The sequence below is a fragment of the Monodelphis domestica genome, chromosome 1, assembly GCF_027887165.1.
Source record: "Monodelphis domestica isolate mMonDom1 chromosome 1, mMonDom1.pri, whole genome shotgun sequence".
Taxonomy (NCBI): domain Eukaryota; kingdom Metazoa; phylum Chordata; class Mammalia; order Didelphimorphia; family Didelphidae; genus Monodelphis; species Monodelphis domestica.
Window position 1 is genome coordinate 199,384,357 of NC_077227.1, and position 18,765 is coordinate 199,403,121.

Consider the following 18,765-nt stretch of genomic DNA (forward strand, 5'->3'; position numbering starts at 1 on the left):
CCTAGGAACTCCCAAGGCCAGTAAAGCACAAAACCCTTAGCTTCTAAAAAACAGAGTTTATTTTATACAGAGAATAAGGGAAACATGGATAGAACCTAACACTCTTAAAACTAACTCCACCCAACTTCTAAGTCTCCAGAGAAAGGAGAGCCTTCTGTTTCTTCTCTGGGCCCTGCTTACTCCTCCCTATTCTACCTAAAACCCTCCCCCAAGCTACCTGACTAGGTCCTAATCTTCCCACTAGTGATTAGCAAAAGAAAGGGAAAGCCTGAGTTTGGTTGCACTAAGTAACCCAAAGTAATTGATGAAAATCTTTGGATTACCTTAGCCGGAGTGGATTTCTTGGTATATGGACCACTGGTAGATGATCTCTGGACTCTGGGAAAAAAATGGTTTCCTCCAAATAAATTCTCTACCAAGAATTCCAAAATTTCTCCACAAAATGTTAACTATCTTGGGAAAATCTCTCAGACCAAAACACTTCAACTTGGTGGAAATTCAGGCAGAGAGTCCAATCTACTTCCAACTCAGAGGAAATCCAAGAAGGAAGTAAGTTCAATTATTTTCAGTTCAAACTCTCACAATTCCTTTCTCCTTCCCAGAATCCTCTCCCAGGGCTTGTATCAAAATCCCCTTCTTTTAATTAATCCTTGAAATCAGTCTATCCTTATCTTATATTCCTACATTTATAAATGACCTCAAAGTCCCTATTGAACATAAATATTCAACATTGGTTAAAATGACAAGAACTGGCAAGGAATTTTAGGAAGACAAGGGAGGCAGCTGCAGATTAGAAATCTGTTCCAAAAGATATTTCAAACCTATTCCCCAAAAATATTTTTACTTTTCTAGGCCTTGTCTCATAATGGGAGTGAGAGAACAATCCATATGTTTTGCTTTGAACTGGGAGTTAGCAGACCTGGGTTCTGGTTACTTGAGGCATTTCTTAACATTTTTGGATCTAAGATTTCTCTTCTGAAAAATGAAGTAGTTAAACTATATGTTAAACTTCAAACTCCAAAGCCCAATAACTTTTTTTTTTCTAGTAATATTTTCAAACTTGAGGCCACATTAGGATCACAGCCTTGGAGTTAAATGGAACCTTGAAGGCCATCTAGTTCAACCTCCTCACTTTAAACAGATAGGGAAACTGATGCCCAAGGAGTGAACTGACTTGGTGACTCACATGTTGTAAGGTAATAAGAAGCTAGGGTGGGATCACTTATAAAATCTTTTTAACTTTGAAACCCTACAACTCGATATTTCTATGTCTTCATTTATAAAATTATAGATGCCATATAAGTTGAACTCATAGGTCCAGTACTATGTATATATGATCTAATGACTGAAATTGCTTTGGGTTTGATTGTCTAGATTTTTTGTGCTCAATTGGTATGAAAAACAATTCACAAACAAAGGAAATCGATTATGGCTTTTGGGATCCTGGTAGTGGAAGCTTTGTACCTTATGAGGAGTCATTAACTACATACACATTAACTGCACATATGAACATCAGAGAGAATTTGGAGGGGAGTCCTAGGTGCTCCCCATGTCTTTGGGGGAAGGAAATGAGGTGAGTCAGAAGCCAGCCACAATATTTTGGCTGGTATCATTCTCCTTACCTGGAAGGCCCTCCCTAATACCTATGTGACTTTGGACCAGTCACTTGATACTCTTCTTGGAATTCAGTTTCCTTCTATATATGGATTATTGGTCTATGTTTTTTTCCAGCTTTAAAGTTATGACCTGATTGGTGATGGTTTCTCCTTTTTTAAAATCCTACTTCTCTTTAAGACACACCTCAAATTTTGTTTCTTCTGTAAAATCTTCTTAGCTTAATCCTTATCATTTATTACCTATACTATTATTTGACAACTAATGATAATTTCTTGTATTTTTATTATTTTTTTCCATTAGGATGATCTGATCATAGTTCTAAAGCTTCAAAGGATCTTGGATTCTGAATAGACTAATTCTCTCCTTTTACAGATGAAAAAAAATGACATCCAGAGATATAAAGGGACTTGCCTACAGTTGAGGAAATTGGAACCTAAGGATGTAAGTAATTCAACAAAAGACCCATAGACAGTATTACATTTCAGAAGTGGGATTTGAACCCATCTTTGGAATATTTATGTTTTGTCTCCTTGGAGGTTTTAAGGATGCCTCTTGTTCTTGTTATGGCCTTTGACATTGGAGTTCAATTATTTACTCAAATACTTGCTTGAATTTTACATATTCTCTTTTTTTCCTCAAAGGGAAATTTGACTTGGCTGCTTGGTCCTTGGGTAGGAATTCCTTCTTGGGGTCAATTTTCTTCTGTTCTGTCTCAGGCAGCATTATTTAATAGAATGGTTAGTGGAAGTAGAATCAGGTAACCTTCAGATCCTGACTCTATTACTTAATGTATTGTTATTGTTGTTCAGTTGTGCCTGACTATATGACCTCATTTGGGGTCTTCATGGCAAAGATAATGGTGACTTGCCATTTCCTTCTCCAGACCATTTTATGGATAAGGAAACTGAGGCAAACAGGGTTAAGTGGCTTGCCCAAGGTCACAGAGCAAGTGAGGCCAGATTTGAAATCAGGAAGAGAAGTGTTCCTGACTCCAGGTCTGCACTCTATCCACTGCACCAGAATACCATTGGACAAATCATTTCTCTTTTTTGGGGATATAGTTTTCCTTTATTAAAAAATGAAGAGGTCAGACCAGATGATGTCTTAAAGATACAGCTTTCTACATAGCTAAATTTTTTACTTTGGAAATCTAAATCTTAAGTCCAGCTCTGTTCCAATTTGCTATATGATCTTTGGGAAAATTATTTCATTTCTCTTTGCCTACATATTCCATCTTAAAAAAAGAGAGGAACCATTCTTGTTTTCTCCTTGCTTTCAAGAGATCTCAGAGTTCAGAAATCTAGACTAGGAGTCTAAAATAGTATTGGACAATATTTATGGTCTCTATAGACAACAAAACTAGTTAAAAAATCTTATTGCTACAAGAATTTCCAAAAATTGAAAAAATCCCTCAGAGAAATGAATCTCCACTTGACCTTTCTCCAGAGTCAACCAAATTCCCAAACCTAAAGTCCTGCCTTAAAAGGAATACATTCCTCTGAGGCTAAATGATATAATAAAATTTCAAAAACACCCATGCATTTGAATCACCCCAGGCTCTCTCCCTTAATATAGGTTTATTTAGCAAATTGGCTTCTGGCAGAGGGTTCTCATTTCTGTGCTACAATTTGTGGCCTATTTAAAACAGACGGAGGCATCTCTGAATCGGCTTTGTCAAAGGCCAAGGACATTTTTTCGGTGAAAGTTTGTTGCCAAATAAACAAATAGAATGATTTAACTTCAATTTTCCCTTTTTTTTTTTTTTTGGATTGACAACAAGTGCTAAGAGAGAGACAGTAGCCAGAAAGCAGGCAGTGAGGCAGTGAGGAGCCCAGAAAGAGATGGACAATTATTGGCTCAGGCTCCCTGTATGGGGGTGAGGCTGGGACCAAGCTTAGGCAGGGAAGGGACATCTGGAAAAACTATTTGCATATTTTGTTCATAGGCCCAGAGCTTGGATTCCATAGCAGATAAGATAGTACCTTGAATTCCTCTGGCTAGTAGAAATTCTCTCTGTCTTCCCCCACCCGATATATAGATATATATGAGAGCATTTTTTCTTTCAACTTTTTTTCACCTTAACACACACATACACTGACACAGACACATGCACACATGCACACATATACACACACTCTTTTATTCTTCTTCACAGGATAATAACTAGCATGTATGTATATTGCTTAATTGTTTGCAAGAAATTTTATATATGTTATCTCATTTAGTCTTCAGAGATAAAAGCACTGTGGAATAGGTTTGATTTATTGTTACATTCTCATTTTACCAATGAGGCAATTGGGTCAAGTGACTTGCCCAGGGTTACAAAGCTAGTTAGTGACTAAGGCAGAATTCAGACTCAAGTTATCCTGACACCAAGTCAAGCTATCCATGAGGCCACCATGTTGTTCAGTCATTCGATAGTTTCTTACTCAATGATCTTCTTAGCAAAGATACTAGAGTGGTTTCCCATTTCTTTTTCTAGTGCATCCCCATTTTACAGATGAGGAACTGAGACAAAAAGAAGTTAAATGACATGTCCAGGTCATACATCTAGTAAATGTCTGGGGTGGATTTGAACTCAGGTTCTCTTGACTCCAGACTGGTTGATCTATCCACTGAGCCATCTATGCTATTATCTACCTTCCTTTAAATGTAGGATCATAGATTTAAATCTGAAAGGATCCTTAGAAGTCATCCTATTCTGTCCCATTCTGCTTCTTCTATGTTTATTTACTTCTGTTGCCCACTTTCTTTCTCCACTCCCTTTCTTAGTTGGTCCTGGCTCTTAAGGGAGTTTATAGTTTTTTTGTTTGTTTGTTTGTTTGTTTGTTTGTTTTTAAACCCTTACCTTCCATCTTGGAGTCAATACTGTGTATTGGCTCCAAGGCAGAAGAGTGGTAAGGACTAGGCAATAGGGGTCAAGTGACTTGCCCAGGGTCACACAGCTGGGAAGTGTCTGAGGCTATAGTTTTTATTAATAACAAAACTAGCTTTTAAAAGTCTTATTGTTATAAGAATTTCAAAAAATTGAAAATAACACTCATAGTAATCAACCTCCATTTGCCCTTTCTCCAGAGTCAACCAAATTCCCCAACCTAAAGCCCTGCCTTAAGAAGGATACATTCCTCTGAGGAGAAGTGATATAATAAAACTTCAAAAACAGCCATGCATTTGACTTTGAGTTAGAAGTCATTTTGGGGTCTTTTGACTTTCTTTATGATCCTCCTGGTAAGCAAGATGGCTCAGTGGATAGAGTACCAGGTCTGTGGTTGGAAAGACTCATCTGCCTGAGTTTTAATATGGCCTCAGACACTTTATAGCTATTTTAATTCTGGCCAAATGACTTAACCCTATTTGCCTTAGTTCCCACCATCATAAAAAAAAACTGGAGAAGGAAATGGCAAACCATTTGTCAAGGAAATCCCAAATGGAGTCATGAAGAATTGGACAAGACTGAAATGACTGAACCCCATTTTGTTTAGCACATGGTGGTTGTTACAAAATGAGGAAAATGACCCCAAGTATTATTAAGCACCAACTATGTTCCAGACACTGTGTTCATTTCTTTACAAATATTTTTCTCATTTGATCCTCATAACTACTCTGAAAAGCAGATGGTAATTATACATTTTGGAGTTGAAGCAACTGAGGAAGGCAGAAGTTAAGTAACGTGCCTAGTGTCAAATCTTCCTTACTCTAGTCCTAGCGTTCTATCCACCTGTAAAGACTCGTTCTTATTTCAATAAATGAATTTTCTTATTTCAGGCAGGCCTGCAGCAACCGTGTTGTATTGAAATGGAATAAAGAAGTGATTTTAAGGCTCCATGACCTAAAATGGAAGTTTGAAGACCTGGGATCTAGGCACAAATGACCAAAATAACTAAGTGACTTTAGGCAAAATCATAGAATATAAGGGTCACAAATTTAGAGCTAGAGAAGACTTTGGAGTTCCAATGAAGAAAGTTTAAGCCATGTGCCCAAGGCCACACAAGTAGCCAATATCAAAGCCAAGTTTTGACCCAAAGTGTTCTGATTCCAAATCTAACATACTTTCCTGCTCTACCATGTTACAACAAATATTTGTTTACTTGTGGCTCCTGGTCCTCTTTTGCCTTTATCTCTTTTGGACACAACTAGTCTAAACTCTTAAACCTATATTGCTGCTCTAATATTTTGAATTGGGCTTGTTCTGATCATGTCATTACTTATTTGATCCTTTCTAGGCCATTCATATTGGACCCTTTTGACCAAATTCTATACTCTCAACATCTTTATTCTGGCTGCCCCTCAAGGCATTCACAAATATTATTGATTTTGACATCAGACTGGGGTTACAGCCTTCTTTCCATTTTCCATCCCTAGTACTGGGTATAATATGTCTATTTGTACCCAACTTTCCAAGCTTGTTTTGGTCTAATCAGCCACTGTTGAATACAATGAACATTGACCCTGATATAGTAATGGCATTTTGGTCCTATTTGAGTATGAAAGACAATAATCAAGCAACCTCTTAATTTCAAAAACTATCAGCCTTTAGCCTAACTATCTACTTGTCCAATAACCTGGCTTAGCAGATGTCCATTGGTCATTGCCGCATAGGGATGGGACATGGAATATAGTTTTCCTAACTAGGTTCTTTGCTTTACCAATATTTCCTCCACTAGCCCTCTTACTCCGACCCACATTCTAGCTTATGTTTTTTTTTTACTATCAAACCATCTCATATTTATAAATATTTTAATAGGTACTATTCCAATGAATTTATTTTTTGAAAGGAAAAAAAGTGAGAAACTTGAATAACAGTGTGTGGAATGGGAAGCCAAATCAATTATTACATATTTGGTAGGTTCTTGGTTTTGTGTGTGTGTGTGTGTGTGTGTGTGTGTGTGTGTGTACCATGATATTTCCTCCATGTACTATCTTTATTTCTATAAAATATGTAGGAATTAAGTTTTAATGGTTTGACTAAAACATATGAAAGTATAAATAATATAGTAGTTGCTGATTTAAGGTTTCATTGCTCAAAGTTGAAATGACTTTTAATAGATTTTATTTACAAAAGAGGTGGAAAGAGTGAAAGCATAGAAATATAGAAAGGTAAAGAAGATATTTAGCCTATCTATCTAAATATTTCTCCAGTGCCTGACTCAGCCAGGACTTGATGACCTTCAGTCAGAATTAAACTCTCTCTAGAATACAGGAAAGGAAAGTCAGATATTCACTAATCCAAGTTCCCTCCAAGAGGTAGATCAAGACAATGACTGAAGATGACTCCTGAGGTCAACTTTCTTCTTAAAGCTGTCTTTCTTCTTGAAGCCCAGTTCCTTCTTGAATCTTACTCCTTCTTGAAGCCAACTTCCTTCTTGGAGTCAATTCTTAGCAGAAATTCAGGGCCTTTTATAGTGGCTTCTTATCCCTTCCCCTTTTCACAAGGACCAATCCCAGCTTCCAAATTGTCCAGTGCTGCCTGGGGGATGGGGGTGGGGGAAGTATTTGTGGGAACCACTTCTCATCTTCTGGAGAGGTGAATATTCATCAAAAGAGTTCACAGATTCCTGGCTGACTGAGGTTTGAATTTTCATTTCTTGGCTGATTAGTTGAAAGGGTAGAGAGTTCCTCCACCTAGTGCTAAGTAGGGCATTCAAGTTTTTGTTGATTCAATTCAAAAGGAGACAAAGGATAGTTAATCTTGTTTTCACAGTCTGGTGAGGTACTAAGTAGGGGTACTTAAGTTATTGTTAACCAAAGTGTTAACTCAAAATGGACAAAGGGAATAAAGAATTCGCTTTCACAAGTGTAAACTCAAAGAGAACAAAAAAATTTCCTTTTACAAAGGTCAAATAGAAAAATGTACAAGTTGACAGTCCCAAATCTAATTTCTCATTATCAGAAATGTTTTTTGCTAGTACTTATGAGGATTTTATGTTTTTTTGTGTTAAAGTTTATTAAATGGAGGGAAAATGCATAAAGGAAAAATATTGCCCATCATGGAGTTAAACTTAAGGGAGTACATTAGGCTGTGAAACATGGCTTCATATATTCTGGTTCCAGACTGTGAGTACTCATTACTTGGAATAGGTAATCTGGAAAAAGTGAGATGGAGTGAAAATGAAGGTTTTCTCATCATATTAGAGAGTATTCTTGGTTTTTTAAATTTAAAAACATTTAGAATTAATTGCTTATTATTAGTGTGCGAGTAAAGGTGCTCATAAATGAATTGCCTTGAAGTTAACTTCAGCCTTCTCCCTTCTCCTTCTTGGACCTCAATATGTTAGTTACGATTTATACTGAAATAAATGGAATAGGCTAAAATACACAGGGCCAGCAGTCAAACTGATTGGGAGAGGGTTGGAGACTTTTGAAGGCACAGGCTTGTATGACCAACTTTTATAGAAGAATGTTCCTTATACTGAGATTCAACACAGATGACGTTGCTCTCCTGAAAGATTAGAAAACCATAGAAATCTAATATAGGGCACAGAGAAGAGCTTTCAGGATACAGTTATGACTAGGGAGAGAGATGTGAATGATAATCCATTAAAGGAGGTGGAGAAGGAATAGTACATATGGAAAGGAAGAAAATCCAGAAAAGAAAGAGCATCCAAGAAAAAAGGGTGGTCCACAATATCCAATGTTACAAAGAAGTCAATAAAGATGAGGACTGAGAAATGAGAGCAAGAGACAGAAACAGACAGAGAGAAAGACAGAGACAGGGAGACAGAGACAGACAGATAGCAACAGAGAGGCAGAGATGAAGGAAGAAAGACAGAGAGAAAGAGACAGAGAGAGAGAGAGAGAGAGAGAGAGAGAGAGAGAGAGAGAGAGGGAGAGACAGAGAGAGAGACAGAGAGAGAGACAGAGAGGTGGGTGATAATGGGGTCAATATAATAGAGAAGACAGGAGGGGATGGCATCAAGGATACACATAGAAATACTGGCCTCTGCAAGTGTTAGGGTTGCTTTATTAAGAAAGATATTATAGATGAATATGTGTGTTATGAGGATGAGAGAAAAGGAAAAGGGAAATCTTTTAGGTAATGGATTTGATTCTCTTGATTATATATGAGTAGAATTTCTCAGTTTGGGGGGGTGGAGTGTTGTGGGAGACTAGAAGAAAGAAGAGAAGGTTTGGAGTAGTTCACTGTATGAATGAGATAGAAAATTAATTACCCTAAGGAACTGGGGATGTTTAGTCTGGAAAAGACAAGGTTTGGGTAGAGGGAGTGGGGCAGGAGAACTCTCTTAAACTGTCTGTAGGGCTATTTTGTGGGAAGAGGGTATTTTCTCTTTTTGATCTCAGAGAGCAAAATTGTGTTAGTGTTCCAAAGAGGAAAGCTTTGGCTTGATATGAAGACAAAAAATTTCCTAACTAGGGCTGACAAAAAGTGAAATAGATGGGGGTGGATGAGGGAGAGCACACTGGAGCTCTTAAAGCAAAGGCTGAATTGTCCCTGTTCAAGTACAGGATGAACTAGATAGTTTGGGGAGGGGTCCCTTCTTACTCATATAATGTGATTCTGTAAATATAAGGACCTAAAGTGAATGAGATCCTCTTCTCCTTCTCTTTCTCCCTCTATGCACCTCCTTCTCTTCCTTTCCCTTACTTTTTCCTCTTTCTATCTCTTCTTCTATCTTCCCCTTCTATCTCCCTTCTTCTTTCCCTCCTCTTCCTCTCTTTCTTTTTCCCTTACAGATATAAAAATGTATTTTACATAATATATGTACATAAATAGTGCATTTTATGTTTTACATATAAATACATGGATATTTGTTTATGTAAATTTGTTATATCATATGAATCATATAATATACAATATTCTATAATATATCATATAATATAATTTAGAATATATGCATATACATATATATGCACGTATTTGACTTTGAACAGCACTAAGTCTTTTGGAACATTCTGTATAGGAATACACATACATATGTGTCTATATGAGTATTATTCCCCATTATTCTTCTTTGAAACTCTTTTGAAGAAAGATAATGTAGGATAATATTCTTTTTTCATATATATGAATAAGAATACCCATGTCCATATATATTACTCTCTCCCACTTTGCAGATACTACTCTTTCAGAAGGTTGCCAACCCTTTCTCTAGATGAAAGGATCTTGATTACTTCATATCCTCAATTATAGAATCATAACTATAGAATCACAGTATCTGAATTACAAGGGACTACAGAAGTCATCTAATGTCTTTCTCTCCAAAAAATACATATATACATACACATATAGATATATGTATGTAAATGTGGATAAATACACATCTGAGCACATATATACATATACAATGTCTCAAATTTTTAGTGCAATTAAGCTTAAAGTCTAAAACACTCTAAGACTTTTATGTATCTGTGTATGGTCTATGTGTTGGGTGTTTTTTTTTTTTTAATTGGAGCTGTGATATAATCAGCTTAGGAATCTCCAGCAAAAAAACAACACCCCCCCCCCAAACTACCTAAAAACTACCAGATGGCCATGGTTAGGCAGTAGTTGTTCTAAAAAAAGATCTGGGGGGCGTTAGTAGACTGCAAGCTCCATATGAGTCATCAGAGATATATGGCAGCCAAAAATGTTAATGTGATCTTGGGCTGCCTTAGTTGGGGCATAACTTCCAGGAATAAGGAAATGATTGTTCCTCTGTATTCTTCCCTCATCAGACCACATTTGGAGTATTTCATTCAATTATGGGGGCCACAGTTTAAGAAGGACTTTGATAAAATGCAATGTCCAGAAGAAGAAAACCAGAATATTAATAGTCCTTAGTTTTGTCACACAGGAGGGTCAGTTATAGGAACTAAAGCCTGAAGAAAAGAAGATACAGCAGGGAAATAATAGTTGTGTTCAAACATTTGAAGGATTGTTGAGTGGAAGAGGGATTAGACTTGTTCAATTTGACCCTAGATGGCAAAACCAGGAGGAAAAGGTAGAAGTTATAAAGATGAAATATAGGTTTGAGGTCAGGAAAATTTCTTAATAATTGGAATTCTCCCAAAATATAATGGGCTACCAGGGGAATAGGGTGTTTTTTCAATTCAATAAACATTTATGAAGTTTCTACTATGTGTCAGGAACTACACTAAGTAATGTGGATATAATAATAATTAAAAAAAAGATAGTCCTTGCCCCCAAAAACCTTATAATCTAGTGGGGGGAGATAGAATACATAAGGAACACTCTTGATTTTCTCTTCCTTGGAGTGTTATAAATGGAGGCCAAATGAAAAATTGTCAGGTAAATTGTATTGGGTACTCTTTCCAGGTGTGAATGGGGTGGAACAAATGGCTGCTAAGGTCCTTCCATTTGTCAAATCTGATTCCATAAATACATATCTTTTCTAGCCCCAACATTATTCTGTCATCCAGGGAAATAATTCTCCCTTGAAAAATGTAAATACGATGTTAAGAAGGTATATGTGTGTGTGTGTGCGCGCGTGTGTGTGATTTCCTCTGGGGTTTCTAGGTTTCCCTCAACAAAATCCCAGTTCTAAAAGATCCTTCTCCTTTTAAGTGCTGGGATCTAATTATAGCTTGGGAAGTCCTGGTGTGGACCTTATATGTAGGGCTGAAAGAAAACTTCTCTGTTCATAGAATTCCTTCCCCTCTCTGGAAGCACTTTCAAGCTATCTTAAAACCAAAGATCTCATTATTGAGTTATGAGCAGGTCCAGATGACTTCCAAGTTATTTTCAACCCTAATTCAATAATTTAATTTAATAAACATTTATTAAATACTTACTATTGTGCCAAGCACTATGATAGATGTAAGGGGTAAAAAGAGAAAATTGAAAAGTGTCCCTAACATGGATTTCCAGTTTACTGGGCAGTATAAAATGTGACAGATAAGTGAATAAAAAGCAATTTTAGAGGGTCCTCGGACTAGTTTTAGGAGAGCGAGAGAGGAAGACAGATGTCAGATACCAGTTCTAGAAACTGTTTGTGGGTTGCCAGGACTGTAGTGTGAAGGATGTGTCTTGGGATTACAAGAGGGTCGGTACTGACTAAGAACCATGTAGACAGTCTCTTAGAGTAGGGACAAAATTTAATGTGTTGGGGTATATAATTTATAAGGTAAATGACGAAGGTAAAAGGATTAGGTAAGCCTTTTGCAGAGACAATAAATAATAATGTTTTACAAGATTGAGACAGTGACTCTAAACAGAGTTTTCTATAGGATAATAAATCACAGGTAGATATGTAACTATCTAATTCAGATTCTCAGGGAAATGTTTGGCTTCAGTGGGTAGAACAAGGATAACTAGTTGTAGCCAACTACAGGAAGGGTTTTGGGGGTCTTATGTGATGCCTAGGCTACATGACTGATTCTGGCCAGACCATGACTTCCCAGGGACTTTTCAATCTGGGGTTCACTCTCACTGCTGAGGACTACAGACAGAGACAGATGTAGAAAGACAAAAAAGCAGGCAGGCAGGCAGGCAGAGACATAAACAGAGAGACACAGAGACAGAGATGGAGTGACAGAATGAGAGAGAGAAACAGAAATGAAAAGTGACAAAAAAAAGCAACAACACAGAACATACTAACAATAAGCTCCTCTAATCTCTAAAGGTTAGAAAGAGATTCCATAACATTGCAAGGGAACTCGTTTCCCTACATGACTCACTATCAATATAGCCTTCCTTATGTCTGAATTTAATCCCTCAGCTACATTTTAGGCCAATTGGACTCTTGTTTAAAATTCAGTCAAAGGAGAGAGGATCTGGTCCTTCTCCTCTGCCCAAGAACTCTTTATAGGATGTGTGGAAAGTTATTAAATCACCTTTTAGCTTCCTGGAGGCTAAGGGTCCCTTTGGGAATGACGTCTGTTCTCTCAAAAGTAGACTATTTGACAGGGAAACCAAGCAGCACAGAAGTGAATCCACCTCATGCTTAGAGAATCTGAAGTCTCCTTTTCCAGTAAGAATGTATATAAAAGCCAGCCACATTTTAAAAGGCTACAAAAAGTATTTCAGCCCTCTTCTGGAAGAATGAGACATGTTGTTTCTCATGGAAAAATTCCTCAGCACGGCTGAATTTTTATAGCTAAATTATAATTTGTGGTGGACAGATATTCTCTGAATGGTCCATGACTTAAGGGTTGCAATAATGGATGGGATGGTTATAGTCATGGTCAAATGGGAGAGTGGTGACCTGCTGGGACCTGGCCTCCATTCTCTTTCTTTTTAAAAATAGATTTTTATTGAGTTTTTTTGTTTTTACATTGACTAGATTTCTCCGTTGCCAATGGCCAAGAGAACCATCTCTTATAACAAGAAATTTTTTAAAAGGAAGAGAAAATTACATTTTTCTTTTGGTAAAACTGATTGACACATAGAAAAACCTGATGTCCCACACCTATGGATCAGCACCTTTGCAAAGAAGCAGGATCTAGGAGTATCATCTCACAACTCTTTTTTTGGGTCCAAGTTTTTTTCTTATACATTTATAACCCTCAGTATCATTTTTATGTTTTATGTTTGTGGTTTTTGTCCTTAGCATTTTTGAAACTGGTGTTTATTGTTTTCCTGACTGTTTATCATTTTAATTCTTTCCATCTTTATCTATATTTATATTTTGTTCTTTTTTTTTTCTTAAACCCTTACTTTCTGTCTGTATTGGATACAAGGCAGAAAAGTGGTAAGGGTTAGGTAATGGGGATTATGTGGCCTACCCAGAGTCACACAGTCAAGAAGGATCTGATGACAGATTTGAACACAAGACTATCCAACTTCAGATCTGGCTCCCAATCCACTGGGTCATCCAGATGCAACCTTTGTTGTTGTTTCTTAGGGCAAATTTGATATTGTTCAGTCTCCTCAGTTGTGTCTGACTCTTTTTGTGATCCTATTTTGGAATTTTCTTGGCCAAGATACTGAAGTGGTTTGCTGTTTCTTTCTCTAGCTCATTTTACAGATGACTGGGGTCACAGGTACTAAGTGGCTGAGGCTGGATTTGAACTCACGAAGATGAATCTTCTTTATTCCATGCCCAGTGCTCTACCAAATGAACAACCTAGTTGCTCTTAATCAAAGAAATATTGCCAAATTTGTTTAGCCATTTCTCATAGATGGGCATCCTACTTTGTCACCAGTCTTTTATCATTAAAAGTGCTTCAATACATATTTTTGAGTATCTAACCTATTTTTTTAAACCCTTACCTTCCATCTTAGCATCAATACTGTGTATTGGTTTCAAGACAGAAGAGCAGTAAAGGCTAGGCAATGGGGTTAAGTGACTTGCCCAGGGTCACACAGCTAGAAAGTGTTTGAGGCCAGATTTGAATCCAAGACCTGTCTTTGGACCCTGCTCTCAATCCACTGAATCACTTAGTTGATCGCTCTGGCCTCTATTTTTATTGCTCATCCTTTAATTTTATTTTTCTACTTCTAAGTCACTCCTTGAGTAACTTCTGTCCAGCTCTCCCAGCAGGCAGCAGACAGGAATTTTGTTCAAATAATTGGAAGGTATCTCAACCTACCACTATAACCCCCAAGTATTTGTTTGCTTTACTCCTCGACTCTCTGGTCATCTGCCAGATTTCTGTACATTGAATGTATGATGAGGTTTAAATTTAAAGGGGAAAAACAACCTTTCCAAGTGCAGGAAATCCCCAAAGAGTCTCCCTCAGTCCTCAAAGGGCAGTTAGTGAAGTTGTAGTTCAACCAGGCATATAATGAAAGGCTGATGGATGTACTGATGAAAAGGCCAGAGAAGCAAGGAATGGGTACATCTGAGACATCTGTATGGTAGTGATGCCAACTTTCAAAATCTTCCCTCCTTTACATAAAAATTTTCAAGAAGTCGGCCTGCTGCCTAATCAACACTCACCTGGGCTGCTGTGGATATAGCAATGGATGTCCGGGGGTCAGATGGGTACAACTTTTAAAAACCCTGGCATATGAAACGATTTAATTACAGAACAGATTAATGAAAGGATGCCAGTAGTACAGAGTCCAATTTCTGGACCTGAAGTCAAAAGTCCTGGGTTTTAATTTTGACTTCATCATTTACTAGATTTGGAATTTTGAGGTTGAACTGACTAGATTTTCTGAGTCTCAGTTTTCTCATCAGTGAAGTGGGGCTAATGATACTTAAGTAGTCTATCTGACAGTATTACTATGCAAGTCAAAATAAAATACTCTATTGGAAAGCACTTTGAAAGCTTTTAAGTGCTATGTGAATCTTAGATAGGCAGACAGAGAGAACTTTGTTTTGGCTGGAACAGTCATCATAAACCTTTCCCTTTCTACAGACAAATACTCATGGCTAGTCTTTTGTTCAAAATAGCATCTTTGTTGACATTCATTGTATTGTCTGAATTCATAGAAATGCTATTCATGGAGGGTGTTTTGAGTTCATTCTTGAATGTTAACTGTTTCCCAGGCTCCATACAGATACAGTAGACAAATTCAATGACATTGTATTTGTGATCAGACTTCACTATTGTTCATTAACTGATGTCTATTTGTTCCAAAACTATTTATGTAGGTTTTCAACTTTTTTATAATCACATGCTCTAATAACGTTTACTACTAACCCTTTTTTGGGGGGTTGCTTTTTGTTTGTATCCATATTTCTTTAGCTGTCTTAAAAGTATGGATGTAGTGATTCATTAAATGTTTTTGAGAGAAAATATTTAAAATATATGATGGCCCATCTTGTAATAGAAGGTGTACATTAAAGCTGGTATCCTATAGGTATTGATTGATTTAAACATAGTTTTATTAAGCTTTGGTCTGAGAAAGGAAATAAAGAAGAAAGGGAGAAAGGAAGGAAGCAAAAAAGAAACCAAAGAAGGAAAATAGAAAGGGAGGGGAGAGGGAGAGGAAGTGGGAGGAAGGAAAAAAGAAAAGAAAAAAGAAAGGAAGAGAGAGGAGGAAGGAAGTAAAGAAAGAATTATTTATTGAGTGCCTACCAGGCACTGTGGGGAAGAACCAGAAGGGAAAAGAAAGTTGGCTGCCCGGGGCCCTTCCACAAAATGGTGGTCTTCCCAGGAGAAACTCATCAGTGGGAAAAAAGCGAAGGTCTTACAGAAGGTAAAGTAAGAGTAGAAACTGGATGTTGCATTGTAAATAGGCCCCAGGTACTGAGGAAAGCCCAGAATGAGATGTATTGAGAAAACCAGTATGTCTCACCAGCAAGGTGATATACCATAGCCTTCTCTTTGATATGTTTATGTTCAAAAAGTCTTGCATGAAGAACAGCAAGATATTTGTAAGTATTGCCTTTAGCCATTGATTTAATGTGATTACTAAATTAAAACTTTAAATGTCACATCTTTATATTTCATTGGAATATATTTAGAATTGTACAGATGGGATAGCTAGGTAGCACAGTAGATAAAGTGCCAGATCAGGAGCTGCGAGGTTTTGGGTTCAAATCTGAACTCAGACTCTTCTTATTTGTGTGACCCTGGACAAATCACTTAAATACAATTGCCTAGCCCTTACTGTTTTTCTGCCTTAGAATCAATGCTTAGTATTGATTCTAAGACAAAGGGTGAGGGATTGAAAAGAAAAAGAGTTGTATAGGTATTGGGTCCAAATGACATTTTGATATCACTGGAGAAAAATTACACAAAATAAAGTAACTATTTGATATATTTCTCAGTGGCACCACATAATTTTATTTCAACCATGTAATTCAATTTGATTTCTTTAATTTAAGAACTGAACTACTTTCTTTTTTTGCAAATATTAACATCTTTGCAAATGGGCTTAAGTCTAGGCAGAACTATAATAAGTTTAAACTGTCTTCTTGCATGATGTCATGTTTTATGTCAATTCTTTTTTACTTTATTTTATTGGTGGAATGCTTGAAATACAGAATAGGTTTCTGTGTCTATCTAGAATGCTATAGTATTACTTTATACTCATATCAGTCTTACATATTTGTAGTAAATGAAAAATCCACATGTGGAAATAGGTCAAAAGCTTTACAACCACCAACAATAATGAAATAAATTCATGACACTTTTGAGTACTTTGTTCAATAATTGTCAGATCTACAGTAAGTTTCTCTATATTCTCTAGCTTTTTTTTTTTTGGCACATTCTTTTTGACTTTTTTCCAATAGGCTGTTTTCTTATAAGTGTTTATATATCTTGTTAGACTTAAATGCTTTTAATGAAGTACATAAACACATAATTGGCCTACATTTGGAGGAGTTTGTTGGTGTTCTTATCTTTTGGCAATAGATATGTGATTACTTCAGCTAAGAAAGATAGGATCAGTCTTGCATCTGAGAGGCAGCTGGTAAAATACTTTGCTAACATTTCATGCCAACAGTCTTGGATCTCATCCAGACTTAACACTTACCAGTTTTCTAAGTAGGCTAGAGTTTTAGTCATGTCTCTTAATTTAAATGTTACCATTCATCATCTTAATGATGCTTGAACTTTCTGTTTTGTGTTTGATCCAATTGTGTTCGATTTGAATTTTCTTGTAGCCACATAGATGACTAGAAATTTCCCTCTTTTCCTTCTTTGAGGATTCTGTTTCTCCTGTAATTTCTTTATTTCTCAAGTTTTTGTATTAAGATTGTTGGTTGATATTGAATTGCTTATTTTATTCTTTGTATTGTTTTCTCTTTATGGAATTTATTTTCTTAAAATTTTAACTTTTGCTTCCAGTTGCAAATTACTTGAATCCAAGATTTCTGATACATATCTGTTTTCTGGATTCCTTTCTCTAGGTTTCATTTTTTGTTGCTCTGAATAAGGCAGTATGGCATTCAACTTTCCTACTATGCATACTGGCTAGATATCAGTCTTTCCAAGCTTTTGAGGATCACTAATAGTTCTCTCAAATCAATTCTGCCATGGTGGTGTTTGACACCGTTCCTGGACAGTTGTACTTGTCTTCTTATGACAATGACTGCTGCAAATACTACCATGTGCAGTTCCTAAATATTTTTACATTTTCTGTCAAATACTAGGAGAGAATGTATTTATATTTGATGACTAAAACCTTTTAAAATTATTGTTGTGGTCTCCTGTTGAAATACATGCAAGTTAACTCAAGGATTATTTTTCAGAATTCCAGTCTTAGTAAGTCCATCTCCTATTCAAAGTCATTTAAAATGTTGATTCTCATTTGATTCTGTTTTTGTCATCCATTTGTATAATTTCTATAGTTTACATTAAGGATGTTTTCATTTTTAGACCTTGAAATCTCCAACTTTTCTCTCCATAGATTTTAGAACTGCTCAGTTTTCCTTCCTCCGTCTCTCCCTCTCTCCCTCCCTCCCTCCCTCCCTCCCTCCCTCGCTCCCTCCCTCCCTCCTTTCCTTCCTTCCTTCCTTCCTTCCTTCCTTCCTTCCTTCCTTCCTTCCTTCCTTCCTTCCTTCCTTCCTTCCTTCCTTCCTTCCTTCCTTCCTTCCTTCCTTCCTTCCTTCCTTCCTTCCTTCCTTCCTTCCTTTCTTTCTTTCTTTCTTTCTTTCTTTCTTTCTTTCTTTCTTTCTTTCTTTCTTTCTTTCTTTCTTTCTTTCTTTCTTTCTTTCTTTCTTTCTTTCTTTCTTTCTTTCTTTCTTTCTTTCTTTCTTTCTTTCTTTCTTTCTTTCTTTCTTTCTTTCTTTCTTTCTTTCTCTCTCTCTCTTTCTTTCTCTTTCTCTCTCTCTCTTTCTTTCTCTCTCTCTATTTTCTTCTCTCTCTCTTTTTCTCAGTGGTTGGTTTCTGTTTTGTTGTTGTTTGTTTTTTGGTCTCTCTGGGATTCTGCTGTCAATTGATTTAGGATCATGAGTTAGATTTGGAAGAGATATGTCAAATTATCTAGTTTAGCCCTTCATTTTGTCACAGTTAAAATTTATAATTATATAGCATAAAATACATGTGAGGAAACTGAAGCTCAGAGCATGTCCAGTGTTTTGCTCAAGGTCAGATGGATAGCAAGGAGGATGTCTGACTCATTAAAACATTAGCACTCCTAAAGCCTACATTTTAGTTCATATATGTTATATAACTTTGTGTCTATGGCAAAGGAGTCAAATTTTAATGCACATGTAATTAGCTTAGCACAGTGCCTCCAGCACCTAGAAAAGTGCCTGGCACAGAGAACATACTTAATAAATACTTGTTGATTGATTGATAAGTTGCAGAGCTTATGACTCCATCCCAGTGCCACCCATATCATCAGAAAAG

At 36.7% G+C, this 18,765-nt stretch overlaps 1 long non-coding RNA gene across 2 annotated transcripts in view; it reads left to right on the plus strand.

Moving 5' to 3' along the window:
• Nucleotides 1-18,765, plus strand: part of LOC103099774 (uncharacterized) — a 54,145-nt gene that overhangs the window by 16,367 nt on the left and 19,013 nt on the right. For both annotated transcript variants that reach the window (XR_008914891.1, XR_001626584.2), the window contains exon 2: nt 1,990-2,058. This is a non-coding gene — a long non-coding RNA (uncharacterized LOC103099774). The remainder of the gene's footprint in view (nt 1-1,989; nt 2,059-18,765) is intronic.